Raw genomic sequence first — 27,608 nt, 5'->3', positions numbered from 1 at the left:
GCCTTCAATATGTGTGGGTGATTTCTAGGGAGGAGAGGGCAGCTAGGTTGATTCTTAATGCGCTAATTATTATATTTCAGAGGACTGATAATCTCTGAGGAAGGTCCCATTTATTGAGAAATATTATTCATGAAACATAGGCCTAATATGACACTCAGTAAGTTCCACTCTAAAGAGTCCTCTTTTCTGAGGATATCAGGAACTGCAGTATGCTGGGTGACAAGCACGTTCCTTCATTAATCTGGAATTTTCAAGCTTTTTCTTGACTTTGCAACTTTAATGCTCTTTTAGCATTTTGTTTTGTTTTTCTTTGAAAGGTAATATATTACACACATGTTCATGAAGACAAAGAGAACCAACTAGCAACATTTGCATAAAAATATATTTTCTGTCAGAGAGTGTGGAATAATTCAACAAGCATGCATGTGTACCAGGAGCAATTACCTAGGTCTGTAATATATTTAATCTATCACATTGTATTTCTCTTTCTGAACACCTATTGTACAAACTTCTCCCAATTGATCCTCATAAAATGCAACAGCATTGCCTGGATGTTCATTACAAACAGTTATATTTCCGATTTACACAGTTTCAAGCTGAACAAAATAAGGCAAATTCTGTTCTCATTTTTACTTTGATGAAAAATTTACTTAATAAATTGTAAGCTAGTGGAATTATGCAAAGCTTTCATGATGAAATCTAGAACAATAAGTTTGAACAGAGACCCTAAATCAAATCAAATTTACAGAAAGGCTTTTATGTAATATGTCCACTACACAGAAAGCTGTTTATCTCATAGTCTTTATACTTTCAAGTGCATACATCTCATATACAACAGCGTTATTCATTACTGAACCTAAGAAAATAGAAAAATGTTTTTTTTCTTTTTCTTTTTTATGAGCTTTTTCAGGTTTGTCCTTCAACAAGTTATTTAAAACGTCAGTTCTTTCTGTTCTTAGTACTAATTTATCCTCATTTCTCCTTGCTCAAGTTATAAGGCTAATTTATATGCAGCAAACACAAATATTCCACAAGAATCTGCATAAATATTTCTCCATCCTTGTATACAATATCTCATTGTTACAGTATTTGATTCCTCTACAGTTTTAATAAAATAGATGCTCTGTAACTCTTAATAAATCATAAGAGAATACCTATTAAATAAGAAGTAAGGAAGGGTGTGGGAAGCTAAAAATGCTGATATGACTCTCCCAGGCAAAAAAGAGTAACTTTGAGAATCCCTTCCATCGATCTAACAGTCTTAGAGCTCACATTAGGTATAGCCCAACGCAGTACACCAATGTAGATGCTTTGCTCATCAAAAACTTGAAGGCTGTGTGGTTTCCCACCACAAGAGGATATTGTAAAGAATAAGCAATAAGCAAATTTTTATAGTAGCTTTGTTGGCCTACCTGCGGAAAGTTATAACCATTACCTGACATTTTTTCTCAAATCTGATATTTCCCATGGCCTTAAAAAAATGTTATGTCTGGGCTTTTGCATTAAAGCATTGAGGAGGGGGGGAAAAAGCAGGAATACTAATTGCTTTGCTTTAGGAAATGTAAAAACTTCTGAGTTAAGTGTAAAGTAGGACAGGTACACCAAAAGCACTTTCAGGATAATTTCCTGTCTTCTCCGGGAACGGACTTCTGGTTTTCCAGTTTCAACATTAAAAGCTACGGGTGAAAATCTGTTCTTTTTCCCTCTACTTTCATTGAAATGGGAATTCATCCAGATTTACTGTCAAGTAAATCTTTCCAAAGATGATTTAAGTTTTGGCATTTGCTGTGTTGCAAACATATTCTTTTGAGATTAACCTCTGCAAATGCAAGTGAGATTTACTGCTTTTACCGTATCAGGATGGGTTTTAAACGATATGAATGAAGTACGTACACAGAGAAAGCTGAAGGACTGTTTGAAAGGCATTTCTGTCTGTCTATGGTGATGCTTTTGCAATTGCAGCATTGAAAATCTGGTTCCAGATATACGACCTTTAAAATGTTCTCTCTTTTTTTGTTCTTTAATGTTGGGAACTTGTATCTCAGTAGCACGAGATATCAATGACGATATAGTAGATGATTTAAAAAACAGTTCTAAGAAAGGCATTACCAGAATTTTATGCCAGTCCCTTTCCCTCCCTTCTATGCCCCAGACTTCTTAATATCATGAAAAACGGAAAGGCTTTTACAAGGAAATACTCCTTCTATTTTAACAGCAAGAAAATACACTTAGCAATTGCTGTAAAAAGCCATATGGAATATAGGAATGCCAATGATGCATGCTCAGGCCTACAGTTATTATTAAAGCTAATCTCTGACTGGATTCAGTGGGAAATGCTTTGAAATCTAGTCACTGAAATTGAAGAGGGAATTTTCCTCTATACTGCTTTCCACAAGCCTGTGATGTTGTGTTACGCATTCAGTGTGCAAACCCACAAGCCTGGACACCAGCAGTATGAGCGCCTTTTTCAAAACTACAGTAAATGCTATTTCCTAGGGCACTTCTTTCCGGTGAAACGATTCCCAAGATCTCCAGTCAACAGGTCACTGTGAGCCCTAAAAATTTCTCCCCAAACACCAGGTGCTCTTTTCATGAAAATGTTATTTGAAACAGTAAAACTAAAACTAAATTCACTTTTGCACAGCTTAGTAGGATCTTCCCTGCACAGGATCACAGTCTGAAACCCAAAAGACACATTCGGTTGATCTTCATAGTACAATGCCTCCAACCACTTTGGCTTAGTATTCTTCACTCTTAGCTAAACAAAGTAACTCAGAACTAAAACATCAGTAAGTCAATTGTGTAGTTGATTTGCACTAACAAGGAAACGGTAACTTCCTGCTAAATGTGTAATTTTCTGCCCTTCCACCGCACACTATTCAATTTGCCTACAGCTTGAATACATGCTCAGCTACTAAAGAACAAAAAAGTGACGTATCCACAAGGATTTTGCCCAGTCTCCTGCCAGGTACTGCACTGACAACAGGATTATAGGAAGTACATAACATAAGAGCCTTTTGTAGTGAACTCATCATCTGCTGAAATGTCTTTATTCCAGGCAACTTCCTCTCCATTCACATGATTTGTTTTTCCTGTCACAGCCTAAGGAATTTCTAAATTATCTCAGTTTCATATATCTATCATATGAGATAGGTTTAAGGAAGTCAAGAATATTATAAGTTTTTTTCTATACTCATCTTTAGAAAGCATATTTTATTTGAACTTCAACATTCGTGTCAAAAAAATGACTGCATCTGCACAGAAGAAGCCAGTTATTAAAATCTGAATTAATCATACAAAGTAGTAGTAGAAGATTAAGAAAAACAGTGGTTTATTCCTCAAAAGGGATCCTGAGGAGGTCCCAGTGTTCAATGACTTCTTTGCTTCTGTCTTCACTAAAAACGTCAACTGTGATGATACAGCTAATAAAATTAGCAGCAGAGACAGAAATAAGTAATAAAACTAGAAGAGTGACAAACACTGGAAAATAAGTAAATCAGAGGTTATAAAATAAGCTACACTCACTGAAAATTCACCATGGGTTATTTTGTTTTGGCCCGCTTTTTATCTCAGGGCTGACAAATTATTGTCTTTTGAAAACTTATCAAAAATAAGTAAGGCTCCACAGAACTGGAAAAAGGCAAATCCTAAGCATATTTTTTAAAAATGAAAATAGGAGAGAGACAGGGAAGAGGAAATAAGATCAACAGCTTAATTTCAATTCCTGGAAAATCCCGGAACAAACAGTCAAACAAATCATCCACAAACACCTAAAAGATACCTAATAGGTAAGTGAATGCCAACATGGGTCATTCAAGATCAAATCATTTTAAATGAATCTAATTCTTTGTATAGGAAAATGACCAGAATTGCTGAGAAATAACTGTGGAAAATAAGTAGACAAAAATAGCAATAATGAGTCAAAACAAAACTTCACTCAGCTGAGTATCTTTCTCTGACAGCAGCCACTAGCAAGGGAAGAATATAAAAAATATGAAGCATATACTTATCTTTCCTGTAGTGGACCCTCCTGGCTTCAACAAAGCTGCAGCTTAATGACTTTCTGAGATGGAAGTTGTTTCTATACATCTTTGTTGTGCTTTACATTCAAAAAAGGAAAAATATAATTTTTATTTTGAATAAAATTGCAAAGGAGTCTGTTCTAGATCTGCTACTATACTATATTTTCATAAATAATTTTCATGATGGTGTAGATAGAACATACTTATTAAATATGTAGATCATTTCAAGACTGGAGAAGCTTCAAGAACTGCAAAGGACAGAATTAAATTTCAAACAATCTTGACAAGTTCAAGAACTCTCCTGGCAAAGCTGCACGAACATGCACACTTAGGAAGAGACAAATGTAAAGTTACACATTTAGATCTGTTCTGCTGTAAATGTCTGAGAATTAAAGCAGATCAGATCTGAGTGTGTGCCAATAACGTTGCCAAAGGCAAGCATACTGCCTCAATGAAAGGCTGCCGGCAAGAGCTGGTGTGGCACTCACTGGAGTATGTTTTCAGTTAGAAGCACGGCACCTCAAGAAAAATCTATGCACTCTGGAAAAGAGTTTAGAAGAGAGCAGTAAGAATGGCGAGAATTCAAGAAAACATGTTGTACAAGAAAGGTTGAAGGGGTCATTTAATCTAAAGGAGAGAAGTCTGAAAGGACATACAACAGTCTTCAAATGTACGAACAGTAGCTGTAAGGAAGAGACTAAGCAACTTCCCATGACGGCTTAGGACACAGCAAAAAGTTACACACAAATACCAACGAGGGAAGTTTAAAGCCAAAAGTTTCTAACAACCTGGATCATCCACAAAAGCAGCTCAAATCTGTCACTGGGGGTTCTCAAGAAAAAGTTAGGCAAGCACCTACCAAGAATGGCTTAGGCACAAACGACACAGCTTCAAGTAAGGGTGATGGCATCCCAAGCGCTTTCCAGCTACATTTTCTGTGAACTTATCAGCTGTTTTTCCTCATGTTTTCAGTTAAATGCAAATAACTGCTGGAAAAAATCACCAACGGCTATAATAGATTATTGATTACTTCTGGTTGTATCTGTAATATGATTCCTTCCTGAGAAATATACTGTCTTGCAACAGATAGTTATTTGGCTTGATGCAGAAATTACTGACAGTGACTTTGTGGGTTTGCCCTCTGGAGGAGATTAGTTACATGATTCTTATGGTTCCCTTTGGCCTTAGCATTTGTGACCCTATAAATCTATTAAGTAAATATGTGCTAATATGCAATCAAAGATGCTACTGAATTTTTCTTTCACAGTGTTGTATCACATTAGTATCCACCAGTATCCACCAGGCTCTGAAAGGACCAGAGGCAGTGGGTACAAACCAAAATACAGGAAATTCCATTTAAACATAAGAAATCTTTTTTTTTACTGTGAGGGTGATGAAACAGTAGAACAGGTTGCCCAGAGAGGCTGTGGAGTCTCTGCCCTTGGAGACAGTCAAAGCCCAACTGGACACAGTCCTGGGCAACTGGCTTTAGCTAATCCAGCTTTGAGCAGGGAGTTAGATCAGATGCTCTCCCGAGGTCTCTTCCAACCTCATCTATTTTGTGATTCTGTGAATCCTAAATTGCAACTACATTAAATGCATCTATTACAGATCAACCAAGCAAAAACTCTGAAGCATTCAAGAATGAAAACAAAAAACACGTGAAGGGCATTTTCTATCCTATTGTGATCCTCGTGGATTTTTTTTTTTGCTGCATCCTAATTATTTTTGTTCCAACTGGATGATTTTTCTAATGAAAATTAGGCTGTTTTCTCCTGTCAGAGTGTGGGAAATGAATCAGGTGAAAGCAAAATGACTGGTTTTGCAAGACACTATCCTATATGTATGCGATAAGCAGTGATGCTAAAAGTATGAGAAGGGTTAGTAAAAAGGGGAGCATGATGAGATGCTCCACATAACCTGAAAGTTATAAAGACCAGTTTAGCACAATAGTTTAGAATAGATAGGATGGAATTTTAAATAAGAAAAAAAATCTCTACCCAAAAGTATACTAACTGGTAATGAAAAATGGTTAAACGTAAAACAGATAAATTACTGGAAAATGGCCAGTGTGCATAGGAAGATAGCATGCACGGCGGTGGAAACAGAAGGAATCACCTTCCATGGCCCAGTGATGGATGATATCAGGCTCTAATCCTTCCACTGAAATCTGAGTTTTGCCATATATAAGTCACATCCGGTGTCTCATATAAACCCAATCATCATGCAACTAGCGGTTCATCACTAATAGTTCTTTTTGAAGGCTCTTGAAGAAGGCTTACCTTTATTCCCAGGACAGTGGAAGCAGAACAACCAGTTAACCAACCATTGCCCTAACCAGCCTGTTTTTTCAGAATAAGGATCATCTGCTTTCGTTTAGATGATCCCTGAGAAGAAACCACAGACGTAGGTAAGACAGACAACCTCTTCCCACAACGCAAGAAAGAGGGAGATGCTTCTGAATGGGACTGACAACTGGCAGTAAACATTGACCTAATTATTGGAAATACTAACAAGATGACTTGCATTGCCCTTATAGTACATGGAAAACATGAAACAGTGCACAAAATGACTATGTGAGTCAGGCACTCACAGACTCAAACTGTGTCCTGGATATTGGCATTTATACATCAACTATTTTGGAAACAGACGTCTCCTTAATTCTTGTAAAAGGCTGGAAAATGGTAGTGATGATTGTAATTTATGTTATAGATTAGGATTTAAGTACTTTCACACAGGAAACAGAATATCTGAATACAATACCTCCAGTTTGATGGTTCAAACTCACAATTTCCATCTTCTATCTGTATCACTTAAGGTTATTGTCTAAAAGGAAGGCTTCAATAGAAAACACATTCCTGAAGAAGCTATGTCATCGCATAATAAAGAATTCACCGTTCTCATATACTGACAAATTTACTATTCAAATTAGCTAACAAACTGAGAATGTAGTTTCATTTGAAAATGAAACTTAAAGGCAAAGTGACCATTAAAAAGAAATCATCTGTGAATGGTAAATTGCCTCCTAGAGCAAATGCACTCATTTCGCTCAAAGAAAGGATGTGATCTCCGACAGTTAAATAAAAATAGTAGAAAAAAAAATTACTTGATAAATCAGAGCAATTAAATGTTGCACATATGAATGCCTGCCTTCAGTGCAACAAGGCCAGAGGTACAGCACAGAAAACTCGGCCCTTTACTCCCTGAAAAATTTGTTACTGAAAGAATGTTACACCTTTCCCCAGTTAGCTCTTCATTAATTAAGAAAGGGAAATCATGCCACACAAAGTTACAGGGATCACAGCAATCAAAAACAGTGGTGACACTATCTAGTTCCTTCTCAGGCTTCTGCCAGTATTCCATCAATTGCTAGTATGTCCCCTAGCAATTCAAAAATCTTATCTAGAAGTAATAGACTCTTGTGCTCCTTGGGAACCCATCTGACAGGTCATGTGTTTGTTGGTCTTATATGCTAATTTCTGTATACAAGGTAAATAAATACCTGTGTTCCTAGTTATAACCTTCCCTAGAACAGATACTTCTCTGTGAGACCTTTAAGCCCTACAGATATTTTGATATTTGTCCATGAGGCCTTTAAACTCTGCAGATACTCCGCTTGCTCTGCATTAATAATTTCAAGTACTTCAAGCTTCTGCAATCATCCTTTTCAATTTTAAAGGTTAATTCTTGACAGATTAAAATATTTTGTGTTTCGGATACCTAAATTTAGTTATCTCCCTGTAGGTGTCAATACATGCATTAGTTGTTCAGCCTCCCATTAGACTCAGCAGAGATCTAGCCAGTGCAACCCAGGGCGAGATTTACCTTCATCTAGGAAACCAGTGGCTGCTCAGCTGAATTACTCCCTCAGCTCCAGTGACTCTACATTAGATCTTCATTGTCTCTAATAAAAGCACTGAGATTGAAAGCTCAATTCAGTTGCCCACACAGAGGTAGGTAGCGTCATTTGAGACAACATAGAATAACCTACCTGGCCTCCAGCTGCCTATGGGCCTCCCAGACCCACCGGGATATCTTGGATACTCTAGAGCATCGGAAACGGTGGCAGTACCTATGTGTGGGTGACTCAGTCAAGCCTCTAGCTCACAAATAAACTCCTATATGTAGACATAACCAGTTTAGGTATCCCAGTTGTCAGGTGAATCCCTGGAATTTATGAGTTTGAACAGGAACTTCTTCTGGGCAGGCAATGTTACTGCCACAGTACGTGTAGCATCCCTAAGAATGGCTTTTGGTAGTTTACCTCCTGTAACTCAAGAGGAGATAAGCAGAGCACCTGAACGTTCATGTATGTTCTAGAGGGTAAGAGGATGTGTTGCATATGCTGTCTTCAGAACTGGTCAAGCAGAAAGCACAAGTAAACACTCTCAAAAGGATTACAGCAGGGTGATTTCAGGGCTTAAGGTTCATTTTAAGGTATATCTATATGGTCAATTTAAATAATCATGAGTTAACTCACTCCACAGTCCATATCAGCTCAGGTCTGCGAGCCATCTAGATGCATTATCACAGGATAGTGTTTGAGCTAATAATTCACACCTCTCAGCTTCTTAGTTCAGGCTCAGTGAATGGCAAAATTGGTTACACTCCAAGCTGGCCCTGGCCTGGGGTGCACGAATTTGGAGCATGGACGGAGTCAGCTTGTAATCTTTGATCATTTAGATGCATTCAGACACTTTGGTGCTGATACCCTTATTGAAAAATTACTGGAATCTTGGTAAATTGAGATTTCAGGGAACCAAAAGACAAGTTCCATGAAGCACTAAGGCAGCCTATCCAGACAGGAATACTACTTCATCTTTTTGACAGTGCATAAAGGAAAAGCCACCCTTCATTGAAAGATAATTTCAGGGAAAAAAATTGCCAATAACCTACTATTCTGTGCAAATAGGTTCTCTCCAAAAAAGTTCAGACAGTGTTAGCATACATGTGATTTCTGTGCTTTTAGTCTCATATTAACTTTTCCAATAAAACATTTTAACAGGAATTGATCATACCTGATGTGATTATTGGTATATTTACTAATATAATTTATCCCTTAATTAAGTTATTTTGCTAGATTAGATTCTGCTGGAAGGCTAAGGTCTTTGAACTTCTTCCTATGCTGCCTGTTGAGACTATGTCATGTCCAGCAAAAGCTATAGTGTCCTTAGAGAGAAAGAAGACAGGCAGCAGATGCTTGACTGCATTTCTTTCCTTGCATGACTGCCGTGAGTGCTCTGAGAGGTAAACAATCCACTCAGTAAAATAAACTGCTGCAAATGCCCACTGTGAAATGTATCATTCGATTATTATCTTGCTCATCCTCTTTCCTTAAATAGCTTTGTTCAAATTCTTCTACCAATCTACATACTCCTGATTTATCAGCTTTATCTCTTCTCCAAGGTCAGAGACTGCACTTCTTTTTTGTTCCAAGACTGTTTTCCCTCTTTTCCACAACAGTTCTCAATGTCTATACATAATGTTGTTTTACTGCTTTTGTAAGGCGCTTATTCTTGGGAGTAATTCCTGCTTTTTGACTTAAGTATGACAGGTTCTATAAATTATTCAATCTCTAAATCAGACAGTGTGAGAGAAAACTATGACATCTCCCATTTCTAGAACTGAATACAGCAATTGACTTAGTAAAACATGGTGATTTTAAAACCATATATGTTAAAAACATCCTAGGTTCATGAGGACACTGCCACTTAGGGTCAACCTCCAATTTATCTCAGTGCACATGCAGGGTGAGGACTGTAAAGTAAGACTAATGAGCATGGTAGAAACACACGCAGTAATTCATCACTGTAACAAAGCATAGCACAATTATCAGGAATTTCAGATGCCTGCAGCTGTAATGCAATTACATGGAAACAAATTGTTTGGTCTGCTCAGTTAGAAGTGCGAGAATGCTGAGCCAAAAAATAGAAAGGGATTGCTGCCACCCATATACACAAATCTTTTTATGATATGACAAATGTACAGTTTGGCTTTCTTTTTGGTTTGTACACTGCAATTGTATTTGGTGCCTGTCCAAATAAGCCTCTATATTTTGCAACAGGACATGTCGTAGAAAACACAGGAAGTAGAGGCAAGGGGTTAATGGATATAACCATGCCATCTTTCTCATGCTTGCCAAAAACTTCAATGCAGCAATAATTCTCAAGCAGGACTTTAGAAAGGGAAACCTTTAATTAGTTGAAATTCACTCACCTCAAAAAAAAATTGTCTCTGCTCGGTGTTTCTTACTGAGAAAAGACTAACATCAGCATCATCTTGAATAATTGGGTTTGGTCCTGTTCCTTGTTTTCAGCTATCGGGAATACAGTTTAGGCTGCTGTTTATTTGAGTTTCCTCCCGAAGGACCACTCTTCTGCAGAAGAATTAAGGCTATGCAATGCTTACATAGACATTTCCCGCACTTCTGATAGCAGAGAACAAGACCCATTCTGAGTAAGCACTAATAACAGACAGCGCTGCAACTAGCTGCTGGGGGCTCACATGCCTGAGAGACCAAACACCAAAGGCCAAGTCACTGCCGAGAGCAGAGAGATTGCATATGCTATCACAAACCTCCACCGTGTTTCAGCGATCACGCCACTTAGGTAAAGTGGGACTTTGAGAGCAAAAGTCTAATTAAAATAAGTGGGCGTTATATAACCATGCTTGTAAGGCAAATTTTCTGCAATATCCCTTAGTGTCTAGGAGTTGCCTTTTCTCTAAAGCACTTACACAACTCATCTGCAATTTAATTGGTTGGAGGACAATAAGAAAATAAGTTTTGGGACACTGTGGTCAAATTTCAAGGATATATGTGGCTCTTTAGCTCTTAAAGATCAGTAACCTCGTCATGACCCACATCAACATTAAGGTCCAAATTTGTTTCAGGGAAAGTTATATAGCACACATCACACAGCTGGTTTTAGGAGGGCAGATGATCACGCTGCTGAAATGCTCTGCATAGAAATGTGTTTCAGAGAACACCTTGGTTTCACCAGGTTATGTGTCGCAGTTAGGACTGCAACGGCAGGCACCAAGGAGAGGATTCAGCACCCAATCCGTTGCTCTTTATAACTGGGTTGTCTCTGTCACTTTCATGTTTTCCCTCTCCCCCTCATTTACTTTATCAATCCTGTCTTTCCCCCGTTTCTCTTTCCTGGTTACTTTTAGATTAGCACCAGTGTGGGAACTCCCATGATGAGTAAAAAAGTGCCAGACTTGACAAAGGGAAGATCTTTTAGGCAGAGCTAAAGGGAAGGCTGCTGGAGGGCCTGTCCTGGGTGTCGAGGCCTTGGAGGGAACCTGTTGTGCTGCTACAGAGTCCAGGTAACACTGCAGCCACTGAAGACCAGCTGCGGTAATTTCCAGTGATTCCTGGCATTTATCACAATTATGTCAAGCCAGTGAAGGAATCACATGAGAAGCAAAGGTATTTAAGTTCACTGTCTCTCAGCCTGCACCACTTTCTTATGGGGTACTGCATAGACACCTCCAGCAAGGAGGAGCCAGCTGTAATCAATAAGCACCTTACTGCAAAAAATACATGTATCGCTAAACTGCCTCAAATTAATTTTGCTGGATGGACTAATTCTGCCAAATCCTTTTAATTCTCATAAACCAGCTTCATCCACCTTTAATTTACTGATCTAACTATTACAAATGTAAATAGTTTTGCAAGAAGACTTTATTATGTCTAAATATCATTCCTATCATGTCCTGCAGGTTCTTATTTCACTTCCACGGAACTGTGTGATAATCAACTCATATATTATTAAGTGCCATGCCTAACACTCTCTTGTGGCAATACCTCCGAATTGCTGGGAGGTTTTTTGTGGGTTTTTATCTATTTTTGTTTTGTAATCCTAGATTACATACCATGACTGATGCTAATAGAAACATCTTCAAGAAAGTGCTTCGGACTGCTTTTGACAACTAACTCTATCACTATGACAATGGCCAAGTGAAGCTGTCCACCCACCCTAGCTGGGCTTCCAGTTGCAACAGACCTCATGTCCCCGGAAATTCTGCTAGACATTCACGTGCAGAACTCAAGCAGGCATCAAAATTCAACAACAATTGATCAAAAGCCATTCATGAAAATGCTCTAAAAAGTTTCTCTTTTTTTCCAGTGTTTTTTCCAGTGTTTTTGATGGATACGTATGGGTGCGTGAATGGTATGGATACATTCACAGTATCTGAACCTTCCAAATGAGTCGTTAGTCAATAAGGCATTCACCAACCATCCACTTCAAACAAGCAAGCAGTGAGCTCATATCCTTGTAAATTTTTTTAAACAAAATTTTTAAGCAATAGCACAGTTTGGTAGGTTGGTAGGACTAAGTACCAAGTTTCTCCAATACCACGATGCAGCCCTATAAAACTTTCATTCCAGATATCAGCAGAAAAACAGAGCTTCTGGCACTAATTGATCTTGGATGGAAGGGAGATAATTTGTTAGAAAATTAATTATTCTTAACCTTCAAGAAAGATGCAGACAGATCCATTTCATCTTACCATTTGAATACAAAAAATAGGACTAAAGGAGTAAGTCCTGTAATTCTAACAGTGATGTGAGAATCAACATAACCTAAATGGAAAACCTATAACAAGGAGAAATGTTGAAAAATATAGGAAAGAAGAAAATAATGAGAGAGACACGCAAACAAGGGAGATTTGAGGCTTGTCCTACATGTTAGCTGGCCTCGATCACATCAGTAATATGCTATTGTTGCCACTTGCCAACTGAATTCTCAAAACCTATCTAGATTCTGGTATGAAAATTCAGGAAAGAAAATTCAACCACCAGTCAGCAGGCACATACTGAACACTTATTTTCCACAAAACATTCTATGCACAAATGTCCACACAAAGGAAAACCCAGAATGGAAATAACAAGGTCTCTGCAAATGGACATTTGAAGTGAATAATGCTTTTGAAACAATTCAGCCAGGGCTGGCACCAGGAAACTGTATCATCCAATAACGATAAATACAATCTAAAAGGATTTATTAAGAGCATTCAGTCCACTTCCTTGTCAAAGCAGGACTGCTCCCAAAATGATCTGAATGCCATTTTTCCTAGCTTAGTTTTAAATGCATGAAATGATGGCTTTTCTACTCCTTGCCTTGAAAGACATCCAAACTTGGGATTCAGCATTCAGTAGCTTTTGCTGTTCTTACAGAACCTATATGTACAACAGAAAACCTCAATTTATATTAGCTAAGCATATACAAGAGCATCCTCAATCAGTAAAAATGTTTTCTTATTCACATTTAGGGGCTATACGGATGCAGTCTCAGTAGCTGTCAGACACCAGCACTGAAAAGGCTTTAGTCTTTTACATCACAACCTGATCACCCCTTCTTTTGTCCTATTATTCCTGTAGACAGAGTACCCTGGGGAACATCTTTAGATGGACTCTTCCTCTTTGCTGTCAAGGTGGCTTTTGGATATTTGTAGATATTTACCTATCCTTAGTCAGTAAGATGAAACACATTTCACTTTCTTTTGTACTTCTTCATCTAATAATGTTTCCTTCTGAACTGTCTCCAGTTCACTGCATTGTTAATTAGCTTTTCGCATTACCAGAAACAAATGCATTTCAGCAGTAACTTAACTGATTTCTCTATAGCTTGTGTTCCAGTTTCTATTCATAAGACACTTCAGCCTATATTAATCAAATTGTTTCCCCCTTGTAAAACTCTAGCATTTGTATCGCATTTTTCATTCTCACATATCACTATGAGGATTAAAAAAGGGCAGAGCAGCTGAGGAAATAAAAGTCCAAGTACTGAGATTTTTCTTTACCTGAAATATTCAAATTGGCCAGGACAATACAACATTTTTCTGAGTGTATTTGTCAACGCAGTATTTTCTACATGCCATTTGAATCTACTGTTAAGCAAGAATAACTGAGCCTTGTCTTAAACCCCAATACAGGGGAGGCTTAACTGTTTAGCGATGCTGTTTTAAGCCAGCGTTTCCCACAGAAAAAAAAAATCCCATGCACTGTAATTTCTCCAGTACTAATTTAAACAGTCATGTGTTATTGGAGCATGGATTTCTTAGACAGTCTGTAAATAGCACACAGCTTTTCATGCACATTTTCCACAAATTTATAGCTCATATATACTTTCAATTTTTATTACCTAGCTATTAGAGACATAAAATTTCCATTAGTAAACATTTCGTACAATGTCTGAACCTCTTAGCATTACAGTGACACGAACATGGTAAAAAATTGTTTAGCTACATAATATCATTTTACTTGTTATTGAAGACTGTATCTGACTTACATAAATGTTGACACATTTAAAGGTCTAAAGCAGAGGATTCCCAAACTGATGGTCTATAGATTCCTGTCAGTGGCCTGCAGTTGAAGGTTTACAGCTGTCTGGTTACGTGGTGCTGGCTCTCTCTGGATAGTGGGAAGAGAAGAGAATAAGAAGAACAAACATTGTGCAAAAAAAAAAAAAAAAATTCTAAAGGATACAAATTAACTTGTTAAAAGCAGTAAAATACTTTTGCTAAAAACTATAATTTACTAAGAATGGTCTACGTTTCCCCTAATAACTTTGTGCATTTGATTTTAATTTTCTCAGACAGATTGCTTGTACTGAAATTTTCTCTTTGAGGCTGTGTATTTTAAGGAAGATCTACCCATTTCTGAGAAAAAGACTACAGATGTTACCTGTAAGACATTTTTGAAATAGTTTGTTTGAAACCTCACAAACAGGGAAGAACAAAAAATGAGAAGCCTTTGACAGGATAGGCTTGGACTGCAGGTGCTTAAGGGGTGTCCTGAATAATGGACAACCACTGGGAGGCCCTCAGTTTCTGCTCTTGGGCTGACTGGAACCTGGGAGAAACCAGAAAAAAAAAGGACCTCAATATACCCTGCAGTCTGACAGCGGGCTACTCAGACAGCAGCAGTTCAAAGCTCTTTTGGGCAACTTAACCTGGTCCTCAGGACATCTCAGTGACTAACCCAACCATACAACTATCAGTCAGAAAGGAGGGTGCTACCAACAGAACGCAAGACAAAATACAGGCATAAATTTCAGCCTAGTTTGGCCTAAATAGAGGATTAGTTTTAGGATGGCCCCAAGTATGCTTTTTAAAGAACAGATTATTCAATTCTTTTGTTTTGTCCTACTGCAATTACACATGCCATAAATTCCGTATACATAATTTCCACAAACAGCTGCTGAATTTGCCATATAATGACATAGGTAGAAGGGTTTTGGCCATGTTTTTGCCACAAATGTCCCTGTGATTTTCGCAACACTACTTTAATTCTCTGTCATTGCCTCCTCGTCTTATTAATGTCATTAATGCTAATTCCAGCCACATCAGCTCACATAAAGAGACGCAGATAAAAAAGGTACAGAAACAACACATAATACTAATCAGAAAATAGACCAGCATATTGCTGGTCTCAAAAGCCATTTTTGAACCACATTTCATATGACCTCAATTTTTTTTCAATCAATGATGGCTAAAATTGAGTTCAGAAATACATTCAAGAATAGTTATTTTATTAAAACATAACAACTTTTCAATAGCACAAAATAAGGACTCAGTTGCCGAAAGATCATGAGCAATTCCAAACTTTCTTAGGTCTAATGAAAACCTGCTCTAACTGTATTAGTTATTCAAGTATTACAGCTGGCACTGCAGAATATAAAAGACTCATGTCAGTAGAGATTTAAACTCACAGAAGTAGAACGATACTTAATGGTTAGTGAACTGCATTGGAATATTCCTCAAAGCAATTTCCCTTGTTCTGTGCCTATGTTACATTGCATTTTATTTCACCCAACCCTTGTGAAAACTGCAAACACTTAAACGGGTTATGGGTTTGATACTACCCCACAAATTCAAGTAAAACTTGTGTGTCTCCACATCTAGGCCTGTGCTTCATAGAGCAAACTGGAGTTAGAGACAGAGAAATGAGAAATTTTGGGAATTACTAGTTAGCACTAACCTTCTAAACAATAACGAAGAAGAGCAGCTCTAATGAAAATAACAAATTAGGTAGGTAGAAGCTTTCCAGAAGTGCAATGCTGGATACTGAAATTCACTGCAGTGAAATGCAAACCTGCATGAGAGATGCACTGCAGTTCTTTCTAAGGTCTCTGTTTTGGTTTTTGCCTGGTGAGACACCAGTGAACACAGAAACAATATTTATATTGGCTCTCTACCTTTCCAGTCTCTCAATAGTTTTTCTGTCAAGGCTATAATGCCACAGCTGTATTCTTTCAATATTTTCAGGGTGATTATATGACTCCTGCAACCTGCACTGTATGTGCCAGACAATAATCCAAAAGAACATCATGTTTGCAAAACCAGGCTAACGTGGAGAGATGCAGTGAGGGCAGTTTCCTAGCCACGTGCACAGAGTCAGACTTCCCAGTGCTATCTATGACATGCCCGGCTAGTCTAACCATTGTGAAATTACAAACAGGTTGATTTAGGCACTAGTCTTGTCTGGGTTTACCATTTACTTTCTATTCCCTCTAGTTACCCAGGTGTCCACAGGAAAAAAAGCTTGCAATCAATTGCCTCCTTGCCATTTTGTAATAAACCTGTTCAAACTTGGCTGCCGCCCACAGAAAACTCTTGCCTAACGTACTGCCCATGTCACACCCTGCAAAATGGCTTTCTGGTGTGGCCATCAGCTGCTCTGCATGTTTGTCCTTTGGGTAAGTTCCCTCCCAGAAGACAGAGCACATCGTCTCTGTCAGAGCGAACAGTCCATCTTCCCCAGGCTCTGGATTTCCTTCTCTTGTCTATCCCTATCCTTTTCACATACCTCACACTCTTCCAGGTACATTTCCACAAAAACATACTTGCCTGGGCAACAGGGGCATGTCTGGCTTCATCTTCACTCTCCTTTTATCCCTGTTTCACGGTGTCAATATCCAGCTCTTGGGATTACTGCTCACACTCCAGCCAAAAACCTGATGTGGTACGCGCAGCTCCTCCCTTCCGCCGGCTAACCTGGCACAAGCCAGCACTTCCGCACGCTACTTCATGCTGCCAGAAGCATTTGTGCAGCCCCACACCAGAGCATATCAGGGAACTGGTCCAAATTAAAATTTAGCGAGCAAAAAGCAGTGAGCGTCTTTCTTCAGCAGTGCTGGATTATGCCAAGTATTTGTATTACTATGGCAGCAGTATTAAGAAGTAAACTCTTGCTTCGTAAAGTCTGACCAACCCTGAGCTATGAACAATTAATACTTTAAATACCTTGTAATATACTGAACTTGTCAGAGATCAAACCTGCGATTCCTGGCTCAGTTTAACGTGAAACACCTCAGGAGCTGTGCCAACAGGTTCTCAGAGGGGTCAGTGTGTCTCGCTATCCCATTTATCCCCTGTGTTTTCTGTTTACTTTCTGTGAGCTGCAGTTTTCAAATATTGTCCAGGCAGGCAGACCTCATGGGCCATTTTATTTTTGGAAACCAATGCAGATGGGCGGAAAAGATATATATGTGGTCTCTCTAATGGACTTCATTTTTGTTCTTTAATATTTTAGTCTCTTAATCTAAATAGATAGATGGATAATTCAGACTTGAAAAGTTTGTTTGCTTTTGTCTCATAGAAAAAACAGTCATCACCACTCTTAATATTCTGCTCACGGGTAGCAGTTCCTTACACATAGGAAGGATTGCATATCTAAAAGTTAATTAACAGACATAGGTCATTTCCCTAGGTCTTCCTCTAAAGGTTACTGCAACAACATTTCCTGAATATCCTTTAACAATTTAATGGCAGCCTGGCAGTGCTATCATGACAAATAAATTTAAGTAACAAACAGATTTCAATGGCAGAATACAAAGTATAAAAAAGCAGTGTACTTCTTACGAAGATGTGACATGAAAAACATTGACCTGCGGTCCTAAGTCATTTTCATAAGACAAAAGCTTTCCTGGTAGTAAAAAGAAATCAGCCAGGGTTCTGCAAGACCACTGTAATAAAGCGGGGGGGAGTTGTGCCGCGGCGTTAGCCCCTTTCAGCCAAGTGGGTGCCGTTAGCATTCCGCCTTCGTACTTAAAGTTTGGTGATAACATTAGCTGCGCTATCTGACAAAGTAGCCTTTTTGATTAATAGGAGATACCTCCAGAAATGGCAGTGGGACTCAACTTAGAAACATATGCTGCCTTGCTGGTCATATTAAACAAAGCCAGCCTGACACTAGGAGCACAGTGCGGGGCTTAAAGGACAGGATAGAATATTAATTGCAGAGAAGCTGATGGTAGTGCAGTGGCCCTGCGTGAAATGTTGCCAGCTCAGAGATTGCTTATATTAATACAAGCAACTAGAACATGAGGTGGATGAAAGAGGGGTCAGGAGGTGCAAATATTTTGCATGGGAAGGAGAAAAAAGGAAAAAAGGTACCATCCACCCACGAATCCGAAACTGCTTCTAAACAAATGGATCCTGAACTGCTTTGAAACAACAGTAACAAAGAGTTGTGCTTCATAGTTTCTTTTGTAAGGTAAAGAAGTTGTATGCTGGGTTTTTTTACAGGCATTGAAGCTGGGATAAGAAATTAAGCAGTTTGCAGGAAATGTGTGATGCAGGCTAAAGGAGCACAGGCTATGAGTACAAGCCGTTTTAACTGCAAGCTCATCCTTACACACACACTCAGCTGGAGTTGTTTCCTGAGGATCTAAAATGTCAGAATGATTCTTTTCTTTATCAGCCACACTCTCATTTGCAAGTATCTTTGCCATTCCAGTTTCTAAATGACAGAGTATTTGGAAATATCAAAGTACTAGGAGGGAGACTGCTATTGAAGTATTTCTGACCTGAACTGGAAATAAGCTGCTGAAACTTTTGCAAGAGACCCGGGAGATCTTTTTAATCACTGCTTTTCCTTTCATGTAGTGTTTTTTTGGACACTTTGCCACTTAGCAGACCAGTTCTGTCCAAATCTATATCACAAGCTACTTCCATTAAATCCAACCAGAATTTTGTCCAGCTGCAACAAGGTCCATAAAAGCATAAAAAAAAAACAAACAAAAAAAAAACAAAAAACAAGGCTCCGCTGTCAGCTGGGACCTGCTGGCATACGCCACAGAAAATTATGAATATTCTTTTTGAGAAGTGGATAACTGGACATTTAGAGCAGAATAGAAGGGTAGAAGAACAGAGGTAAATGAAAGGAGCAGATAATATGGGCAGAGCTGAAAAGGGCATTGAAGAGGAGAACATATGCAATGACTCTGCATGGTTAGTAAAACATAATGTAGGCAGTCTATGACTGAAAGGGTTGTATAAAACAAGAGTGTTTGAAAGTCCTGCACCAATTCAAAAGAGTTGTTCCTGCTGATGCAACATGAACAGCTAATGGACGTAACAGTATTGAGAGAGCCCACTTGAACTCCGGCCCACCAGGCATTGCACAAGCAAACTGGGAGACAATTCTATGCTTTATCAGCTTAAGATAAGATATGATAGGGGTAGACAATGAAATAAAACTGCTCAAAGAAAGTTAGTCAATGCCTCTGTTATTAGATCTACGCATAAAACTAGATTACAGATCAGTCTCCCAAGAATAGCTGCAGGTACCACATCAAAATTCATCATAGTGAAAAACACTAAACAAAACAAACCACCGCCACCACTAAAAAAAACAAGGACTTTACATCCATAGCAAAGTGCTTAAGTATCCTGGCATGTGGGCAACAAACCTGTCTCAGCAGAGATTAACAAAATTACTCTCCATCTGTAATTGATAGCAATATTTAATTGTGACTTCTTAAAATCTTAAAGGTTTCTCAGGTGGAAACTTGAAATACCACAGCATTCTTCATGTCGCACGTGTCTTAAACAAGAAAGTGAAATTTCCAGTGCAAACCTGAATTTACATAATCTAGATAATGACTGCAGTTTCAATTCCCCAGCAAGAATGAGCGTTAAAAAGCACACCGTGATCTCAAAATAAGTTTGCTTTAAGAATTTGTCACTCATGCTAAAGTTATTATTAGTATTTTATGTACTTAGATCCGTTGCTACCATTTGGATAGGTTTAAGTGACCTTGTGTTTGTTTATAGCCATTAATCAACCTTTCATGAAACATACGTTACTCAGCAGCTTACAATCAATTAAAGCCAAAGGGACTTTGGCTCCTAGAACTTTCAAAAATAACATATCAGCTTTACTTTTTAAGCCTCAACTTGTGCAGCTGAAGCACAATTTCCAAATGAAATCCGATACTTTGTCTAACCTTTTTCAGAGCCTAGTAGAATGTTTTCCTTTCACCGTCACCCTTAGAGCACTTCCTTCCGTTACAGGCTTGAACACAAATACTGCAGTGAGATGCCAGAGACAAGACCAGGAACGTGTGCCATTCCTGGGACTCCATCCAGTGCTGTGTCTTTCATATAGGATCAGCACAGAAGCTATGACTAAGAAAGAGGAAATGCATTGCGTTTCCTGGAGGCTGCTTGGTTCGTTGCTGAAAATTATTATAGCCTGCAATAAACTCCCTGTGGACTGGCTGTTCTGGCTTCTCTTGCTAAGGGAATATGGTGGCGGTGACTCCTTCCCAAAGATCAGTCCTGCACCCCATTTCTCCTGCAGAAACAGGAACAGAAAGCCTGATTCTCCAGGGCTCATTGCCATATGGCACTCTATGCCATATCTTTATATCCTTTCTGTTTATCCCTTTTTTCCCTATAGCAGGAATGCCCAAACCCCCAGGCAGCAAATTTCAATTTTGCTGACTGTGCTGAGAAAACTTGAATCATCTTGATCTAGGAAGATTACACCGTACCTTTCTCTCAGGTGAGCAGACAAAATGTTTAATCAGACACACTCTTCCTCTACTTTCTACTTTCCTCTCCAAAATCAAAGAAATAGTAAAGGAGATCTATTTTGGCGCTATTGTAATAACTTATGAAAACTGTACAGACAGACTGAATATGCGAATGTAAATAGAGCCAAGGATGGTATTGTAGGTGACCACAGTAAAGGGCTACAAGGAGTGGGATGCGTTGAAAAGAGTCTCAATTCTTTGGCATCCAAGATGATTTGCAGATATGGAGGTAGTTATTGGGACCATCCTCTCCCTAGGCATTAGCTGCTCCTAGAAGCTAGATCCCAGGAGGTGACATCTACTGCTTCTCCAAAAGGACAGATTCTTTTTTCTCATAACATGGTCTTTGGTAAGAATACACAACTGAGTAAACTAAAACTATCTACGGATATAGCACGGACCACTGGACCTTTGTGAAGTGCAGAAGGAAGGAAGAGGCCACTGTCATAGTTAATAGATGTATTTAATCTACTTTCCAACAGCAGGAGTGCACTGGATCTCCACGTCTCTCCTTTATGCACCATGTTCTCTCCTCCCAGGCCAAGGCAAGAGTCCCTTCACGCCCTTAACAGCAGCCATATGACTTCCTCAGCCCAGCCTACTTCATGCCGACATCCAATAGAGTAGTAAGTATTTACTGGTTCAAACATTACAAAAATTAAAATAATAATAATAATAATTTGATCTTAGCTATCCTACCTAAAAATTTAGTCCAATAGCAGCTGACTCCCTTTTCAGAGGCATTTGTGACAGAGGCATTTCAGAGGCATTAATTGCGATATTTTTAGAGATATTTTGAACTGCCCATATTTTAGAAGGGAAGCCTGAAAATGCATATAAGCAGTTCTGCTCCTTTAGTCTTAGCCCTGTGAACATGGCCTAGCCCTAAGGCAAAGCCTAGAGCAGAAACTGAAATACATTTTTAAAGGCTGTTTGTTAATTGAGCCCTAAACTGCTTCCTTATACCTTGCCAGTTTTATCCTAACACAAGAACAAATCGATGTTAAGGCACTCTGCCAGATGGTGAGCAACTCAGACTACTCTGAGTCTCCTCTCATTTCTTTGGCAGCTGAAATCTCTCAGCACCATCAAAATTTTGCTCAGCATCTAACAGGATTCAGCCAAAAACGGGCTGCAATTTGCATATGAATATTTTAATTACACGCTGCTATGCAGAACATAGCAAAGCACAAACAGCTCAACTAAGAGCCTGTAAAATGTGTGACAGCAAAGATTTTTTATAATTTCAGCCTGTTTAATATGCTTTAGGCACCTCTCCATAAGAGGTTGTGGTTGAGGTCACTGCCAGCTAGTTGCCTCCTTCACAGAGGAAATGAAGCAGTTTTGCTAGGACTCTGTTGCCATCCAGGACTCTTGTCCAGGATACAATGAGAAAATGAAGGGGTTTCTCAGACAGCAAGCCTGAAATTCACCCTTTTCCTGAAGGCCATTGGACTGAAGGACAGTGATCAGTAGCTTTCCTGAAAGAAAAAGGCTCCATCTAGCAGCAAGAAGAGGGCGAGGGCTGAGAAGCGGTTCAGTGCCAGCCAGGCTCTGCGCTCAGACCTCAATCAGATTCACAGGAGTGACATGAAAAGCCCACCTCTCACCTCCTTTCCATGGTGACACTGCCTGGAGCAAGAGAAAACAGGCTCCTCTAGGGAAGGAGCCTGCTCCCAAAAGCAGAGACCCTCCAGGCACTATCTTTTGGCATTTCAGTTTCCCTCTAGGACGCTGCGATCCACTATCCAGACCAAGAGACAACTTTCAGATTTTCTTTTGTTACTCGTGAGGCAATGGCTCTTGGCAACTGCAATCTTATTTGTCACCACTGTTATATTCTTTCCCATCAGTGTCCACGCTGCTGCAGCGCTCAGCTGTTGACATCTTATACACTAATTTTAAATTTTGCTATTTTATTACATGCAGGGCTTTCAATATTCTCCACGATTTCTGGCTGACATTATAGCTTCTAACGCACTGTTGGCAGCTTTTTCCCAGTTGTGCGCTCCTGTCCCTGCAGTCCTTCAGCATGCCAGACTTAGTGTTTCACCAGCTCCATTCTAACAGCGTCCAGTTCTCATTTGAGAACAGATGCTGCTGTTGAGGACAAGAGCCCAGGACGACATCGCTGACTAATGCCAACTAACACTTGTGCCTGTTGTTTCAGTGCCAATACTACCAAGGTTCCAGCACTCAGTAGCTATTTATTATTGTAATGGGTAGACTGTAAATATTGAACACGTAGAATCAATGCCAGCCTACCTTTTGCTCTTTTCTGCAACAGTGAAGGGAAATATGTCAACCAGTAAGCATCCAGTAAATGAGAGGACTTGGTACCATCTCCTAATTCTGCACTGGTGAAATTTGGCCTCCGCCACAAAATTGAAATTGAAACTTAGTTCCATACTCATGAAGGTGAACTAAGTGTAAGTAGATTTAACAGTGTCTTTCCACATCACCAGAAGGCTGGAGTATTATCTCCAAAAACAGGTCAATACTCACAAATGGACAAGATCTAAAAGCCAACGTCAGCTGTTTGCGTCAGCAATGAAAGACACTGCCAAAGGCTCTGTTGCTAACCTCAAGGCATGTCAGACAGCCGTAGAGTGGAGGTGCCAGCAGTAAGGCAGCCCAGAAAGGAATCAACAGGATGTGGACAACCAGAAAGGAAAAGAGAAAGAGCGAAGAATAAAATGGTACAGAGGAGCTCTATTGACTAGGCAAAGGCTAAGGCATGAGAGCAAGAGATGGGAGCCTACAGAGCTGTTTGAGCAGCAGTAAGACACAAAGGAATGGTGAGGCTGTTCAAATGAACACAAAAGCAGAGAAAAACGACCCTGCCTGAGCTTCCAACAAAGAGCTTAACTGAACAACTGTCCAAATAACTGGATTGGACAGGAAAAAGTTTACTAATCCAAGAGGAAAGAGCTTAAAATACATTTTCAGTATTTTCTCCAGGAGTCTTGCTCTACAGAAATCATTTTTTTAATGCATCACTCATCTCTTTACCAGCCTGCCAAACTGCCAGGCAAAACTGGGAAATAAGCCTCTTTTGGACAGCAATCATCAAGGTGATTTAAGGGGGGGAGAGAGATTTGCTTAGCTAGTTTTCCTTGTCTTTACTTCTTGCTTTCGCAATGAAAGAGGGGGAAAGTTTGTTGTAATAAAAATAAAAAATTTCATGGCTTTCAGAGCTGTTATCAACTTATGAAAAAGGCTGTGGCTATGTGTGGGTGAAAGCTGCAGTTTCTGTACAGAGCTTGACCAATTCTATATGCGCCATTGTAACATGGTCAATATTGGGCCAAGGAATTAGCAACATGAAAACAAAAACCAAAAATCTTCATCCCTTTACTTAAGCCAGTTTGGTTTTGTTCTGAGCGGTTCTTGGGGGGGATTTTTGGTTTGTTTTTTTGGGGGGGGTTGTGATTTACAAATAGAAGGGGAATTTCTGGGTATCTCAAGGAGGCCTATACCACCACCCTTATTAGTTCTCACTGAAGGGAAGGACCATGGTCACAGCCTGTAGAGCCATGTCTGCAATGTGCAGAGTGCAAGCTACTGGAAGAGCCTCCTGGGGACACACACAGGTGTGTCACACACGGAGCTGAGGCACAGCAGAAAACAGAAGTGACAGAGCCAGCTTCTTCAAAGCTTGCTCTCCCTGTGATCAACTCCAAATGCAACCCCAACAGCACCTGAGACCAGGACCAAATTTTCAGGTGATGGACAACGAGAGCGAATAAGGAGGGGGATAGCTCTCCAGGGTGAAAGCAGCTCTCTTCCACCGAGGCTCCCAGGACTGACAGCCTCAAGGCAGAGAGTTACCAGGAAAGAGAGATGCTGGCAGATCCTCCTTGGTCCTCACATGGTGGGCCACACAAGGTGCCCGCAATGGAGAATAAAGAGCAGGAGGAATACAAACAAAGGATTACAGTTTCAAGAGCCAAATTTAGGGGGAAAAAAAGAAAAAATCTTAGACAAATTCATTCTGTAGTTATTTTGCCTAGAACATTACACTCGAAGCAAGGATCCCTGTTCCCTTCCCATTTTGTGTTTAACCCCTAACAGTACCACTTACACTAACACGTACACACAAAACTATAAGCTGAACTCTGTTTCAATGACAATATGGCCCATAAAATTGAGAAATCCAATCCAGTCCAAGGATTTGGCTTATTAAATGACAGCCTCTCCCCTTACCCCTCACTAAGTCTTTTCCCTCTATGAAGAGCTTTGGTCTGTGTTTGGTGTATATATTCATCTAATTTTCAGAGATATTGATTCATAAGTTTCTGCACAACCTCCATTGACTTATTTCTTTATTCTGTGTTCCACAACATCCTTAGTAAAGGTCTACAGTCCAGCAACTTCTTTCTAGAGGAAAAAGTCTTCCTTTCACTCCTCTCTGGTTCTGCTTTTCTACACTACTATAGACGCTATCCACTCAAAAGAGAAAGTATCTTATGTTGACATGGCATTTTAAGTTTGACATTGCTCCCTGAGTACAGAAAGGTTCACCAGTTTCCAGAAGCTTTTAAGAGTTGGGGTAATGAAATGACATTGTTACTTTTTCTCTATAGCTGCTCTACTTTAAACCATCTGCAAACACATCTTTTACTCTTAAAACCTACTGTGCTTTGATTTAAAACAAGCCCTATGTCAGAAAACAAGATCAAAATTCAGTATGAACTTGAAGCTGTGACCTGCTTTTCATCAAAATGTTGCTGTATTCTCTAGAATCTTTGATGAACCTGATGATAGTCAAAAGTTGGGACAGAGACAGGGTGAAACTCAAAGATTTGGTAAAGTTTTGTTCTCACACTGGATAAACCATGAAGCAATTTGGCTGAGTTTTTCTATAAGTTTGACACTCATCCATGTCCTTAATTCAAAGTGAATTTCAGAACGCGTGAAACCACCGATTGCTATGGTCCATTAGCATCTCTAAGCCCCACTGCATACACAGACAGTCACTATATAGACACATAGCAAGATCTTAACTTCCAGTCTAATGCAAATATGATCAAGCATAGGATGAACAGAGGGGACTTGACCACAATGAGACCTAACCCAGTGCCCTAAAGATTTGGTAAGGCTAAGCGTGATGCTTTGCACTGTTATGAAGAATCACAATATCGTCATCAATTTGACTCTTCCCATCTTTGAATAAAACATTTTCCCTGGCAAGTTCTTGGATGTCATGACAACGTTTAGTTAGGTCCTCTGCAATGTTCATGACATGGCCTATTAAACAGGTTGCATTTTTGAAATTATGTTTAATAAATAGCTATAGATGGCCCTGATATGAATGCATGGCTGAATTCATTCTGAGGACTTTCTCTTTAAGATGTCAATGCTAAGCTTCTTGAGCAAACCACCTCTTTTCTGCTCGCTCTACGGCCATCAGCTATTCTATGCGTAATTCACATGGCTGCCATACTTACCAGTGCTGGAAATCAAAAATCACCTAATGCAGTCACAGACAAGCAAATTTCATCTCTGGATTCAGAAGTCCTTGTAGTCCTCACTGAGGGAGACCTCTCTCTCCTGATCTAGCATAAAGCTGCAAAACAAACAACCAGGAGAAAACTGCATTCCTCAGCTTGGGCACTGCAAACCAAATTCAAGTGAGGGAGTGTTTATTGGAATGAGCCTGGAAAGTAGCAACTTTTTACAAGTGGGCTATCCATGCTGTACCTATGGATCATTATCTGCTAAAATCTGCTTAATAATGTACTATGGTACATAGAGATTGTTGACAGGCTCTAAAATGGCAAGAAGTGGTGACACAAGTGTTCACCAGGCAGGACTTGAAAATGAAAACCGTGACATATATTTTCATCTTCTAAAAAGTCTGATTGATAAACAGTGCAGGTAGCGTTTCAGTTCACTATATACTTATTAGAACCAAATTTTAAAGATTGGTTTGGAGAGACATGTTATTTCATTTTTCTTTGAGCTTCTTCTGTCAGAACTATCTAAATACAGAACACTCTTAGCCTTGAAAAGTTGCCCAGATCTGATCAAAAAAAATTTGAAGTAATGTGGTAATATGCATTCTGGACTGAAGTCTCTTCACCGTACATATATTCATATATTCAGTTTATTTCCTTCCACCTGGTGTTTATTTTGTTAGTGTTATGGCTACTAGGACATTCAGGATCTTGAAACATATCATTATAGCTCTCCATTAAGAATGCCAGAAATCAGAACTTTGGGTTGTCAGTTAAAATATGTTTTAGAGTCAAGTTAACTGGTGATTACTTTCGCAAGAAGTCACATCTTACTCATCAATGTCACGGTCAATTAACTGCAGCTTCACTAGGTCCAGAAGAAACAAGTCCCCAAATCCAGCAAATTCTGAACAGAGAGTCAAAGCAGATATGGGGAAGTAGAAAAGGACTGCAGTATGTGAATGCCAGTTCCTCCATGATTATAAAAATAATTATGCTCAGTGTTCTCAGGAGAGAAATTGTTCCAAACACAAGCAGTGTGACAATGACCTTCAGAAAAGGGGAACAGTGTAAACATAGAACAAGCGTCTCAGAAAAGCCACTTTGTAACCCAAAGTGAGCTACAGTGATGGCTGCTCCCTGTGGAGGCCTCAGAAAAGCAAAGCAAAGCAACAGACGACATGCAAGCTGATACTCGCAAAAAGTCTACTAACAAAATACAATCGATTTTCTGTTTACATCTATGTATAATTGCTGTAAATTTGAGAGGAGAAGTCTGAGAGCAAGATGTTGAA

General features: G+C 39.3%; 1 long non-coding RNA gene across 2 annotated transcripts in view; it reads right to left on the bottom strand.

Annotated features, from left to right (window-relative positions):
• The window catches only part of LOC104153748 (uncharacterized), a 135,962-nt gene that overhangs the window by 17,471 nt on the left and 90,883 nt on the right, over positions 1-27,608 (bottom strand). For both annotated transcript variants that reach the window (XR_696325.2, XR_696326.2), the window contains exon 2: positions 14,321-14,442. This is a non-coding gene — a long non-coding RNA (uncharacterized lncRNA). The remainder of the gene's footprint in view (positions 1-14,320; positions 14,443-27,608) is intronic.

Source organism: Struthio camelus, chromosome 5 (genome assembly GCF_040807025.1).
Source record: "Struthio camelus isolate bStrCam1 chromosome 5, bStrCam1.hap1, whole genome shotgun sequence".
Lineage (NCBI taxonomy): Eukaryota > Metazoa > Chordata > Aves > Struthioniformes > Struthionidae > Struthio > Struthio camelus.
The sequence above is the reverse complement of the archived record's forward strand: the minus strand, read 5'-3'. Positions and strand labels throughout refer to the sequence as shown.